Source organism: Ostrinia nubilalis, chromosome 22, assembly GCF_963855985.1.
Source record: "Ostrinia nubilalis chromosome 22, ilOstNubi1.1, whole genome shotgun sequence".
NCBI classification, from domain to species: domain Eukaryota; kingdom Metazoa; phylum Arthropoda; class Insecta; order Lepidoptera; family Crambidae; genus Ostrinia; species Ostrinia nubilalis.
In genome coordinates, this window is record NC_087109.1 from 5308596 (window position 1) to 5323145 (window position 14550).

The 14550-nt window shown below is 37.7% G+C and overlaps 2 long non-coding RNA genes across 2 annotated transcripts; both read right to left on the reverse strand.

Annotated features, from left to right (window-relative positions):
- Positions 1 to 1532: 1532 nt before the first annotated feature.
- On the reverse strand, positions 1533 to 2361 carry LOC135082657 (uncharacterized). Its single transcript, XR_010259434.1, has 2 exons — positions 2327 to 2361; positions 1533 to 1738 (listed from the first exon to the last, which is right to left on the reverse strand). It is a non-coding gene; the product is annotated as an uncharacterized LOC135082657 (long non-coding RNA).
- Positions 2362 to 5923: 3562 nt separating this feature from the next.
- Positions 5924 to 6752, reverse strand: LOC135083120 (uncharacterized). The gene is made up of 2 exons (XR_010259543.1): positions 6718 to 6752; positions 5924 to 6129 (listed from the first exon to the last, which is right to left on the reverse strand). It is a non-coding gene; the product is annotated as an uncharacterized LOC135083120 (long non-coding RNA).
- Between the last annotated feature and the right edge of the window lie 7798 nt (positions 6753 to 14550).

Below are 14550 nucleotides of genomic sequence, written 5' to 3' on the forward strand. Positions count from 1 at the left end.
AAATGAATTAACTAGGCCTCTTTCAATTTATCTATTGTTTTCGAAATTGAATTATTCAGTTCTTTTAAGAATACTAGGGTAATTAAGATAAAAATTAAATGTTTTATTTTTTACCTAAATAAAAATAAGCTAAAAACAATTTCCATTCTTGAGAAATGATAAAATATATCAAAAATACCAAAAAACTTAACCTACTGATAGCTTAAATGTAGATTAAAGTGAATTCATCTTTCAGGTTGAAATTTAAATAAAATGTTAAAGTCTGCGTTTTTCAAACTTTCAATATACGCAATTCTCCGTATTTTCTCCGTAGTATCATATTGATGAATGTTTAACAGCACATTATAGTAAGTACCTACTTTACATTTAGTTGCAAAACCGCTCTTATTGCAAATACATAAGATGCACAGTATTTAGCTTGACTTGCTATCGCCTGAACAAGCCCTACAAAGCGAGTGACCCAAAATAAGGGTAAGCAGAACATTCGTCTTAATTTATCCGAATGCTTCGACCGTAATGTTCAATTTGGCGGAAACGTTTAATTGTCTTTAACAAAAAAGTCCATTTGCATAATATTTCCCCAAACACAGTGCTGAAAAAAATCCAAGAGGGCTGTCGTTTTAGCCCTCACCAATGGACGCCACTGTGGAGTAATATCACTGTCATTTGCTTGCTAGTGGCGAAGACAGCGGCACCAACGAGGGTTGAAGTGGTATCGCGGGACTATTCCCACCTCTTGTTCCCACCACTGCAAATCCTGTGTAGCCAGGATCTACAGCTTGACCGCCATAAAAACCCAACCAATAAAGGTCAAAAGTTTGTTCCCGGGGGAAAGTTAAACTGTCATTGGACCCGCAAAGAAATTAATCAGAAGAACATAGGAGGGGAGTTCGAAAACAAAATTTTCAGTCTCCATCTACTCTAATTCCAATTTAGGCGTAAGGACTGGAGCAGATTCCATAATATTATGGCATTAAGTTCGCTTTCACTGAAACATCGCACGCACCGCGTACGCCCCACTTTAATGTGAACACACCTTTACCTAGACATCGGTACAGAGCAGCTTTAATTTTTTTCGCTAAGCCGCGTCGAGAAACTTTTTCAATAAATCTAAATCTTTCATAATAGCTTCAAGAAAGATGTAAAGAGAAATACGACACTTTTATGCTAAATAGAAAAGAAATAACGAGTTTTTTCGAGAGGCAAAGGATTTGTTCGAGATAATGGGAAAAGTACGAAATATACTATAATACGACAATTTTGAAGTAACAGATAAACATTCTTTGATATGCGATTGCCGAATGTCTTATTATGAAAAATCTAAAATTAGCAATCATAATTATCATCAGAATAAAATTATATTTAATTCTTCATTAATTTATTTAAATAACGATGAGAGTTAATTATATGAAAATTCAAGAACTGAAAATAGTTCTACAAAGTTATTTAAACCTTACTTTCATACTTTTTATTGCTAGGATCATCTTGTTAGGCATAAGAAATTTTTGCCGGAGCAAAATAAAAAATCGATATTTAAATTGACAACAATTTATTGTGATTGTCACAAATATTTAAAAAGAAAAATTAAGGGATGGGTCGTTGGGCCGTTTGGTTGGTACAGACTAAAATTACTAGACTAAGATCAGCGCGCTAATATCACCACTCGGCTCAACCCCCTTCGCACCCGTCGGGCGCAGCAAGCGTCCGGCACTGCGGGACAGCCGGTGCCAAACACCTCCTAGTGTACAAAAAAATATATTATAATAAAAATATCGATACAGTAAGTGCACCACTGGTGCATTAATACCCTACAGCTTAAACAGGTAATAATAGGCATATTAATACAAAGAAATTAATTTACTTGTGTTCGCTTAGTTAAATTACTATACACAAAAAAAACAATCCATCGCTCCCAAGGGTGGAGCAAATGTGAATCCAGCAAAATCCAACGGTAATTCATTACACTGGTAAATCGATTTAGAAGGTAACATTTGGTAAAATGTAATCATCATAATTATTACGTCGTCCACCTTCACAAAGCGAACTAAAAATAGTTTACACGACAAAATCCATCGATAATACGTCACAATGGTAAATTTATTTAGGAACTAACATTTTGGTAAAATGTAATCTTTGTAATTATTACATCATCGACCTTCACAAAGCGAACTAAAAATACTTAACACAACAAAATCCATTGATAATACTTCACAATGGTAAATTTATTTAAGAATTTACTTTTTGGTAAAATGTAATCATTGTGGGTAATCTACTTTTTCAAAGTAAACTAAAATAATTGACAAGCTCACTAGAAAACGGAATCAACCTATGAAGTAGGGTAGCCCAGGACCGCGGTGGACGTTTCTAGTAATTCATCCTAACTCAGCGGAGAGGCGAATGAGTTTGAGAAAGAAACCACAACATACCTGCTATGGAGGCAACGTCAGCAACAACAGCAACAACAGACAGCAACAGCAGACAGCGCAGAGGCTCGCCACCGAGCACTGCCCAACCACACACAATCTTCAACAGTAATAAAACTCAGCACGTGGCAGTGAGTCCACAAAATCGGCGAACAGCGGGATTTCGGTGTCCAACCGGAATTCCTTTATTTCAACAACAATAATCTGCGTGCCCTGCCCGTTTGAGTTGGGAATGGCACATTTAGGGCCGACTCAGAATGCCACAACACCACACACTAACGAACTTCCGTCCAAGCGCACGGCCGGTCGAGCAAAGGGGTCACTCCAAAAAGCGCCGGTCATCACCCGTGACTTGTGGTCCGAATCGAACCCAACAATAACAAACCATAAAAATGTTTCTTCGTTTTTATTTTTTATTTCTTTTTCTAATAAGTTCTATTTGAGTCAACCAGCCTCTTATTGAATAATCTTGATATGAGAACTCACAAAACTGCTCCTCCGATTTAAATTTAATTAATTTATTTAACTTTTAGAAACAGAAGAAACGTCACTCACAGTATTCGGACCGTCTCCCGCGCGTTTCGTTTCGCTCAGAATATGTCAAATTTCTAGAACGTTCCGAACCCATGACCGATCAAGATACATTACAATGTTATTTTAATATAAACATTGAGGAAAATACTAGAAATAGCTAGAATTTAAATTAAAGAGCCTAAATATTAAGTTTTATAAAAATTTAGTGTTGAATATTTAATTTCATTATACATTTCTTCTATACTAAAAGAATGGAACGTAACGCATTGATCTGTCAAACGGAGACATTCAAAAAGTGAGGTTATTTATTGCTCTGTGTACCAAAACAATGTAATTAATTTTAATAGAAGTTAATCAAAACTCAGTGAATCACTAACAATGACACAATCAAGTGACAAAGGAAATACTGCGCACTTTGTAATATGTGACCTTACGGTCCGTTGGAATGTTTGTTTGTGGAAATCGGTAAGTATTCAATCTTGCCAAAAAAAGGTGTTACAGTACCCCCTCACCCACCAGAATTTTACGAGGATAACGAGAAAAATTCACGCTGGCCCTCCAGCATCAAACTATCTTACAGAAACAGAACCACCACTATACACAACAAAAAAACTAACACCTCAACAGAACTTCAAGCTACCTTACATAATTTTTAAATCTCGGAGCTACGCTACGAACATGCGTACTCCGCCAAACAACATCATCTTTCTTAACCACTACGTCTCTCAGACGCCTATCACAACAATCAGCATCTCGCAAGTGAGATTTCCTCAATTGCTTATCTACTTTAAAGTCAAACACCTTCCGTCGAGACCTGGGCAGTGGACCAACAAAACCAACGCTGACACACTGGAAGGGTCTACGACGAACCTTCGGTTTTCCAAACAAACCAGGAGTGGTTTGATTCGGATGTTTGAAATCTTTATGAGCATCACTAGACTTCCGAGACACGACTGCTTCAGCATGCCTAACAATTGAATCCCTCCGATTCACAAGTCGCAAAACATCAGGCGCTATCTGAAAAGCTTTCCAGAAGTTGATGCCAAACAACAAAGACGACGAAACTCCAGGAACCACATAAAACTTTATAACCTTCAACACATCATTCACTACGACAGGTAAAAACATATATCCGACCGTAGGGGAAGTAGTACCATTCGCCGCTACCACAGCATCCGTATCCGATTTATACAACTCACCCAGATGAGAAAAATAATTCACAGCAGAACCACCAACAATAGAAACCTCCGCTCCAGAATCCAACAATCCAGAACACGGAACACCACCAATCTCAACATCTAAATAAGGACGCGCATCCTGACAATCATCTGGTCGGACCGTCGCAACATTAGCTTTGCAATTTCTAGAAAATACACGCACGTACTCACACCAAGCACGCCACTCTTCAACAGGTGTAACATCAAAACGACGGTCCGTCGCCACGCGTTTTGTGACTCCAGAAACTTTGACGTCCTTCTGGCGTACACACTTCGGACAATTGACAGCGGTCACGCCCTTCTCACCACAACGATAGCAAATAATAACATGAGGCGCCTTACAATCGAGGAGAGTATGGTCATGTACGCGGCAACGCACACAAAATTTCTCAACGCTCGGATTTTTAACCACTGCCTCGCACCTCGGGCGAGCAGACTTACCTTTGTAGGCCAGGTCAGGGGCGACAGCATTCTGTACACCGCGCGGGGGTTCGGTGAAGGATTCTGCCCTCTGTTTCGCCGCTTCCAACTGCCTACAATGCCTCTTCAAGTCGGCCCACGATTTTATTTCTACATTGACCAAAGGAACGGAGTAAGATGGCCTAATGTTGAACTTGACCAAGCTCAACTTCTCTTCCTCGTCCAAAGGTTTACGCAACCTCGAAAAGTAATTTTGCATCAGGCTTAGATAACTACATATGGATTCGTCGGGACCTTGGGTCCTCGAACGAATCTCCTGCAACAAACGATGATCATAGTCGTAGGGCAAATACTCTTCCAGCAACGACGCCTTTAAATCCTCCCAACTATTTAGTTGGTCACGAGTACCTCGGTACCAAAATAGAGCCTCATCTGTAAATAACTCAACTGCCGAGTTGAATAATTTCTCCCTCGAAATATTCCGAGACAGACACAACTCCTCAATCCTAACAACAAAATCCTGCACACTGTCTCTCCCGTTAAACCTCAAATTCAAAGAATGAACACACGCATTACAATTCACAGGTTTGACCATTAATGACTCATTCCCAGCCAAACCAGCAACCCTAGATACTTCCTCTTCAGCAGGTTGGAAATCATAACTACTAACGAATGTGTGCGTCATACGGTCGATCCGTTTTAAAAGTGGGATGAGACGCTCATCCAACTGTTCCCACAAAGTCCTATCATCCCCATCCACACCCTCAACACGACTTAACCTATGGAAGATGTGGTTTCCTAAAGCCTGCACGCGATAAGGTTGTTTAAGTAATAGGGGTTTCCTATCACAGAGCTCCTCAAGCTCGTCTATTTTAAAAGAAATAATCTTAAGCTCAGCCAGTGCATCTCCCTCAAACACACTCACCTCATCGCTAGGTATATCCTGAGCCAAACGTTTAATTTGAGCACGCAACAACTGTACAGTTCGCTCAGGCACAGCATCTCTAATGGCAACCTCGTAAACCAATTCGTCTTTGTTCAAAAGATTGAAACGGATAGGGCGTTCCTCCTTCATATCGAATTATCAAAATGTTAATTTTAACAAAAAGTAAAGTAAGTTACAATATTTTAACTAATCTTAGTTAAACACTAACACAGCATGATCACACTCAACACACAGCATTAAAAACAAAAAATTTAAGATGACCAACCAATCCGTCACTGAGCAATAGACCAGTGCCGGGGAGAATCTCCACGGACCCAACAACGTCCCTGTTCGGGCGCCATGTAAATAAGAAATTTTTGCCGGAGCAAAATAAAAAATCGATATTTAAATTGACAACAATTTATTGTGATTGTCACAAATATTTAAAAAGAAAAATTAAGGGATGGGTCGTTGGGCCGTTTGGTTGGTACAGACTAAAATTACTAGACTAAGATCAGCGCGCTAATATCACCACTCGGCTCAACCCCCTTCGCACCCGTCGGGCGCAGCAAGCGTCCGGCACTGCGGGACAGCCGGTGCCAAACACCTCCTAGTGTACAAAAAAATATATTATAATAAAAATATCGATACAGTAAGTGCACCACTGGTGCATTAATACCCTACAGCTTAAACAGGTAATAATAAGCATATTAATACAAAGAAATTAATTTACTTGTGTTCGCTTAGTTAAATTACTATACACAAAAAAAACAATCCATCGCTCCCAAGGGTGGAGCAAATGTGAATCCAGCAAAATCCAACGGTAATTCATTACACTGGTAAATCGATTTAGAAGGTAACATTTGGTAAAATGTAATCATCATAATTATTACGTCGTCCACCTTCACAAAGCGAACTAAAAATAGTTTACACGACAAAATCCATCGATAATACGTCACAATGGTAAATTTATTTAGGAACTAACATTTTGGTAAAATGTAATCTTTGTAATTATTACATCATCGACCTTCACAAAGCGAACTAAAAATTCTTAACACAACAAAATCCATTGATAATACTTCACAATGGTAAATTTATTTAAGAATTTACTTTTTGGTAAAATGTAATCATTGTGGGTAATCTACTTTTTCAAAGTAAACTAAAATAATTGACAAGCTCACTAGAAAACGGAATCAACCTATGAAGTAGGGTAGCCCAGGACCGCGGTGGACGTTTCTAGTAATTCATCCTAACTCAGCGGAGAGGCGAATGAGTTTGAGAAAGAAACCACAACATACCTGCTATGGAGGCAACGTCAGCAACAACAGCAACAACAGACAGCAACAGCAGACAGCGCAGAGGCTCGCCACCGAGCACTGCCCAACCACACACAATCTTCAACAGTAATAAAACTCAGCACGTGGCAGTGAGTCCACAAAATCGGCGAACAGCGGGATTTCGGTGTCCAACCGGAATTCCTTTATTTCAACAACAATAATCTGCGTGCCCTGCCCGTTTGAGTTGGGAATGGCACATTTAGGGCCGACTCAGAATGCCACAACACCACACACTAACGAACTTCCGTCCAAGCGCACGGCCGGTCGAGCAAAGGGGTCACTCCAAAAAGCGCCGGTCATCACCCGTGACTTGTGGTCCGAATCGAACCCAACAATAACAAACCATAAAAATGTTTCTTCGTTTTTATTTTTTATTTCTTTTTCTAATAAGTTCTATTTGAGTCAACCAGCCTCTTATTGAATAATCTTGATATGAGAACTCACAAAACTGCTCCTCCGATTTAAATTTAATTAATTTATTTAACTTTTAGAAACAGAAGAAACGTCACTCACAGTATTCGGACCGTCTCCCGCGCGTTTCGTTTCGCTCAGAATATGTCAAATTTCTAGAACGTTCCGAACCCATGACCGATCAAGATACATTACAATGTTATTTTAATATAAACATTGAGGAAAATACTAGAAATAGCTAGAATTTAAATTAAAGAGCCTAAATATTAAGTTTTATAAAAATTTAGTGTTGAATATTTAATTTCATTATACATTTCTTCTATACTAAAAGAATGGAACGTAACGCATTGATCTGTCAAACGGAGACATTCAAAAAGTGAGGTTATTTATTGCTCTGTGTACCAAAACAATGTAATTAATTTTAATAGAAGTTAATCAAAACTCAGTGAATCACTAACAATGACACAATCAAGTGACAAAGGAAATACTGCGCACTTTGTAATATGTGACCTTACGGTCCGTTGGAATGTTTGTTTGTGGAAATCGGTAAGTATTCAATCTTGCCAAAAAAAGGTGTTACAGTGCGAAATATTAGCGTTAAATAAGTACCTACCTAAATTTAAAATCCTACAGCTGCAGAATAATAACCATACTAGACTAGATTCTGATTTATTATTGTAATTCAATTAAGTATTCATAACTTATGAACACTTCGGATTACCGTTACCGAGGCGCGGTAACGAATGCCCGATTAACTCAGTCAAACCGGCTTAACAGTGGTTTATTCCACTTTGTTCACCTGGGTGATATCACCTTTTTTTTTCGGGAAAAATGCATATTAACTTTCGTACTGATATCGTTTTCGTGTCAAATAAAGGTTTTTCTATTCTATTCTACCAACCCTGCGGGGACAGGGTAAGTTATATGGGCCTTCCCTCATCCGAATGATGAGGCATACCCACTAAAATAATCCCGGTGCTCCGTCGATCGCCTTGATGGGAAGAACTATGGGAATCCGGACAAAGCCTTCAACCACAGTCCCTCCCGGAAAATTGGGTGATATCACTTGAGTTAACAATGTGTATTTTTATTGTCCTCATTTCACCTCGGAACCATTTCACCCAATTTCATTTTCCAGCTGGGCTAGGATGCGCGCCGTGATAGACTTTATCGACGTTGTATGGGAAAAATCGATAAAATAGCGTGATAACCACTTATCGCAGTGCGCATCCTAGGCCTACAACAGGTGAATTGAGTCGACTAAAACAGTCGCCTAGGAATTATTTTACCCAGATGAACAAAGTGGAATAAACCTTAGCAGTCGGACGAACATTGATTTACTGATCACCTTCGTCAAAGGGTTTATTTGTGCCGATGTGGGTTTTGGCTATTTCAGGCACTGTTACAATGTGTATGTTGTCCGATTTACCGTCTGGCCGCGTTTCAGGGTAATAAGTTAGAAAAATATGAAACTTATTTCAAAATAACTAAGGCTGAGTTGCACCACCTAACTTTAACGGTAATTATAACGATAACCGGTGCTATTTGTATGGATTTTGACAGATTTTTGACATTTGTCACAGTTAAAATAAGATGGTGCAACCCAGCCTAAGATCTTCCATAGATTATCTCTCATCATCATCGTCATCATCGTTTACAGCCATAGGACGTTCACTGCTGAACATGCCCAATGATTTTCATAGTGGCGGCCTGCATCCTGCATCCAACGCCTTCCTGCTACCTTTATGAGATCGTCGATTCACCTCCAAATTCTCCGATACCAAGAAGCAGTGGATTTACCTACCTTTTGAATTATAAATACAGTGAAAATTAAATTTAAATAAATCTACCATAGGGTAACACAAAATCAGATATTTATTCCTTACCGATATTATTATGGGTTACCTAATACCTACGCTTATAATAATAAATATTTTTTTAGGTTTTTTTAGGGTATAAGTAGGTATTATGCGGTAATGCGCAGGAAAAGCCTAGTAATCATAGCTGGGCATTAACTCGTTAATCCGTTAATCGTTAATTAACGAAGTTAACATTTCTATTAACGGATTAACTTTTAAGTTAACTTAAAAAAATGTTAACGGACTCGTTAACTTCCGTTAAATTATCCTAAGTCCGTTAATCGTTAATCCAGTACCTACTATTTACCAAAAAGATACAGCAGGCACGCTGAAAAACGCTAGAAAAACGCGTTCTGACAAGTACGTTCGGGCTTCCAGAACTTCCAGAACCCAAAACAACAGTTTTTGTAACCAGATCACTAACGACACTAAACTTGTTAGTATTATGTGTGGGACAACTCTTGCAAATGAATTTAAGACCAGTTTTCCTCAACCGATTGAGCTGAAATTTGGTATACTTATGTAAGTACGATGACGATGCAAAGTTTAGGTACCATTGAGCTGGTCTGATGATGGAGTCATGAGGTGGCCATAGGAACTCCTAAATGAAACGGCGGCATCGCATCGAATTTGGGTTCGTTGGATTTGTCTTTTTGAGCACTTTAGTACTAGATGATGTCCAGGGTCCTGATGATGGAGTCAGGAGGTGGCCATAGGAATTCAAAAACGAAACGGTGGAAACTTATCGAGTTTGGGTTTGCTGGATTTGTCTTTTCGAGCACTTTGGTGCTAAATTGCATTGTAATTGAACCAAGGCTCTGAGATTGAGATGCTACTAAAAAGTGTAAAATAAAATTATAATAATTAAATATCTTTTTTTTAAAAAACCGGTCAAGTGCGTGTCGGACTCACGCACAAAGGGTTCCGTACCATTGATTTATGAAATTAAAATTATTATTTTTTTAATTTAAGTTATTTGTATGAAAGATTACGCGGTAATAAGCGGTTTACTATTTACGAGGTATTAAAAAAAAACTATGTACTTACTAGATCTCGTTCAAAACAATTTTCGTTGGTAGTTTTTTTTGTAATGTACTATCGGGGACTCGGACGCCTTGACACCTTAAGGGCCTAAATTGTTTGCACACACACGCTCGATTATGCTCCGCCCCCGTTCATTCATGTTTCGGATCTAAGCAGCGTCGGCGCACCACTGTAGATGTTTGCCCTAGCAAACCAAGCTCTATGTAAAGCGTTTAGGATTGAGTATTGCTTATTCGGCCGTGTGGTGACGGCAGAGTAGAATACATTTGTCACCAACCCCTACTCTTCCCGCGGGTGTCGTAAGAGGCGACTTAGGGACTACACATCAAACAGAGAACGGGCAGCAGCGCTCTCTGACAAACATAAATCTTTTAAACTGCGATCTCCAACCCGCCTGCCAAGCGTGGGGATTATGGCAAAACCCTCTACTATAGTGGAGGAGGCTCATAGTCCAGCAGTGGACTGTAAAGGGCTGTTGATGATTGCTTATTACCCGCATCCGTAGCGCTCGTTTGGCAACGTCGCATTTTAGTCAATTTGAAACCCAATAAAGAATCGCTACAAAATATTTATGAGGCTTCGTGTAAAATTTGAACTAGCGATTGCCCGCTCGGGTCACAAAATTGGTATCGCACATTCCGAGGTAACTGTGCAATTTCCCGAGAAAAAAGTAGCCCTTTCTATAATTACTGTTGATATTAAGAGTGTAAATCTCATGATATTAGTTTAGCTAGTTAAGGCGAGAAATACAAAATCATACAGTTACTTTCGAATTTTACTTATTACAATATGTTATTGAATTAATTAGTAAAGAGTTAAAAAATATTTGTGCCTTAAAAACAATTATTGTAAGATCTGGCTACATAATAACTTTCTTAAATCCTTGAATGTAAGTAAAACCTTAATAGGTTTCTATTTATTTTTAATACATTAGCAACTTTTGTTTTCCGTTTTAAAGAAACACTTATCTACGTTATAACAATTTAATACAAATATTGCACTAGGTAGCAATGATCCAGGTAATTGGTTATCGTAAATATTATAATATTAAGTTAGTTTTATTTAAAAATTCATTTTTTTATTGCACATTAAGTGTCTTTACACAAGGTCTTAAATCAATAACAATTAAACTTCAAACTAAATAATACTTAAACAGTTAACAATGTATAGATAAGTTTGTAAGTAAATATAAGAATTAAGAATTATTTTGAGAGGCATGGTTCAGTAATCGCGCGGAGGTCAATAAAAAGGCAATCAAACAGTCCAATTACTAGCACGGGTCAACACAAAACAAAATCAATCGGTTATTGATCACAAAACTTCACAAAAAAACAAAGGAGAGAATATTATGTCGACAGTTCGCCAAAGCAAAAAGCAGACAGACCTCGTATAAAAACACAATATTAAAAAAATACGTATCTATTTGTTTGTAACCGAATTCTATTATTAAAATTCTAAGGCTGAGTTGCACCATCTTACTTTAACTTTGACAAACGTCAAAAATTTGTCAAACTCCATACAAAAAGCACCGGTTACCGTTTATAGTTACGGTTAAAGTTAGGTGGTGCAACTCAGCCTAAAACTAAGAAAGATTGAAGAAAAAGAAACATTTCGTTTTAAACCTTAACCGTATGATAATAAAGTGCACAATGGTATTTCGTATTGCAACCTAAGCCCTGATTGTCTCTTATTGGTCGTAGTAAAAATATAGTAAAATGCGTAACCAATTAGAGACGGGGTGAGCACGTGACCGGAGCGATGCGCTTACGCTAAAATTTCTACAAAGTGGTCAGGCGGAAGAGTCCCCGATAGTACATCATTTATGTTTTTTTTTATAGATTTTTCATTTTCTTATTTTAGAGGGGGGGGGGGGGGGGGGGACCAACTTTTTTCCACTCAAACTATTCTGTTTAGAAAAAATAAATTTTAGAAACCTCGATATCATTTTTGAAGACCTATCCACAGATAACCCCACACGTATTGTTTGATGAAAAAAAAATTTTTGAGTTTCAGTTCTAAGTATGGGAAGCCCCCAATATTTATTATTATTTTTTTATTTTTGCATCAAAATTTTAATGCGGTTCACAGAATACATCTACCTACCGAGTTTCAATAGTATAGCTCTTATAGTTTCGGAAAAAAAATGGCTGTGACATACGGACGGACAGACACATGACGAATCTATAAGGGCTCCGTTTTTTGCCATTTGGCTACGGAACCCTAACAAGCTTTTATTCTGAAATGCAATTGTACTAAAACGAAAAAAATAATTGTACTTATGCAAGGTTCAAATAATTTCGAAAGCTTGTAGCGCAAACATAAAAGAGGAATAAATTCCATGCGCGATACAAGCTTTCGAAATTATTTGAACATATTATTTTTTTCGTTTTATTATCATGTGTTAACGGATTAACGATTAACGTTAACTTGCGTTAACTCTTGCGAAATGTAACGTTTTAACGTTTAACGAAGTTAATTTTTTTATTAACGGTTTAACGATTAACGAAGTTAACTATTTGATTAACGGTGCCCAGCTATGCTAGTAACCTAGCTACACGTTGGCAACATTATGTATCTATTCAAATGTACGGTACGTCGACATTGGTATAAATCCCGGTAGGTATTCCTGTAGGTAGCAAATCCCCACCTCTTTGGGTACGTTTCCATTTAATTTTTCCAACACAGCAACGGCAGGTGACGAAGAATTAAAGTGCATGGCACTATGACTATGCATGCCCTATGACTAGGTGGCCAGATTGAGCGCCAATAAAATCCAACAAACCCAACTACTTACTGAGTGAAATTATCTTGTAATGTAACAAACATTGTTAAAAAAAAAAAAAAAAAAAAAAAATTTCGCCAAATCTTTATTTTTTTTTGGACAGCACATCAAGACGATGATAATGAATAATGCATCGTATGTCGTTGAAAATAATGCTAATTTCCAAAAAAAATCGTCTGATGGGCTGTGTCCTATTTATTTACTCTTGCTTCCAGTTTCGGTCGCTAGTTCCGGGAAATGTACATTATGGACAATGGACACACGCCTCGTTACCGCCTCGCTAATATTATAGACGTCAAAACCAAATAATGGATTGGATTATTTTGAATCCCTCGTTGTTTTATGAGACAAGTGGGATTGAGAGTTGAGTGAGACTAACTGAATGTTTGGCAGTGGACTTATCTTTATTGTCTCAAAGTAAATAGGTACCATTCATGTTGATTTTACTTGGCTAGTTATGTAGGTAAGTATCTGTTGTTGATCAATAATGATCAGTGTTGATTCAATAGAATAAAAAAAAATATTCGAAGAAATAGTTCCCGTGATTGTTGTTTTATAAACAATTTTTAATACATAATAATCACTTTTATACGAAATCAATAAATACATAAGTTCACACTTCAGTGAAATAAACGAAAGTGATAAAAATATTTTTATTCACTGAACAGATATCGTGCAGTTTAACTGCTCGCCAGCGTCCTCTATGATGATGAAACTAAAACATTTCATGCAAAATTAGAGTTTTAAGATAGAAATCATAGATGGCGCTTATCACATACAATTTTTTGTACTCTGTGTTGCCATCAAAGCCTAGGGAGAGGTGTTGTTTTAAAAACATTTACTGAATACCGATACAGCAATACCTATTTAAACTCACATTAATTGATTATCCTGATGGGGCCCTAAAATTGTTTTACATTCTGCCCCGGTTCGGTGAGTGTGAGTGAGCGTTAGTATTGTAAAAACTCAAGTTGTTTTTCGCTTAAAGTTTGTCTAAAAATTAATTTATTTTTGTAAACTAGTCTGGAAGCATAATATAATTCGTGGTGGCAATACTCTTAAAGCTATACTGAGGCTATATTTATTTATTACTAGCGGCCGCCCGCGACTTCGTACGCGTGGATCCCGTTTTACCCCCTTCATCTATCTTACGCGGTTTAGATTTTTTCATACATAAGGATTTTCCCGCTAATTCCCGTTCCCGTGGCAATTCCTAAGTATACTATAACCTGCCCAGGAGTATGAATAATAATGGTACCAAGTTTCGTTAAAATCCGTCGAGTAGTTTTTGTTTCTATAAGGAACATACAGACAGACAGACAGACAGAAAGACAGACAGACAGACAGACAAAAATTTTACTGATTGCATTTTTGGCATCAGTATCGATCACTAATCACCCCCTGATAGTTATTTTGAAAATATATTTCATGTATGTACAGAATTGACCTCTCTACAGATTTATTATAAGTATAGATAAGACAGACTAGTCAAGATAAAAATCTGTCAAGCTTGAAACCGGTTGGCATTATTGCGGTATCGACCAAATGAAAATATGCAAATTCATGTACATCACTAGTGTCACAACACATCTGTCACT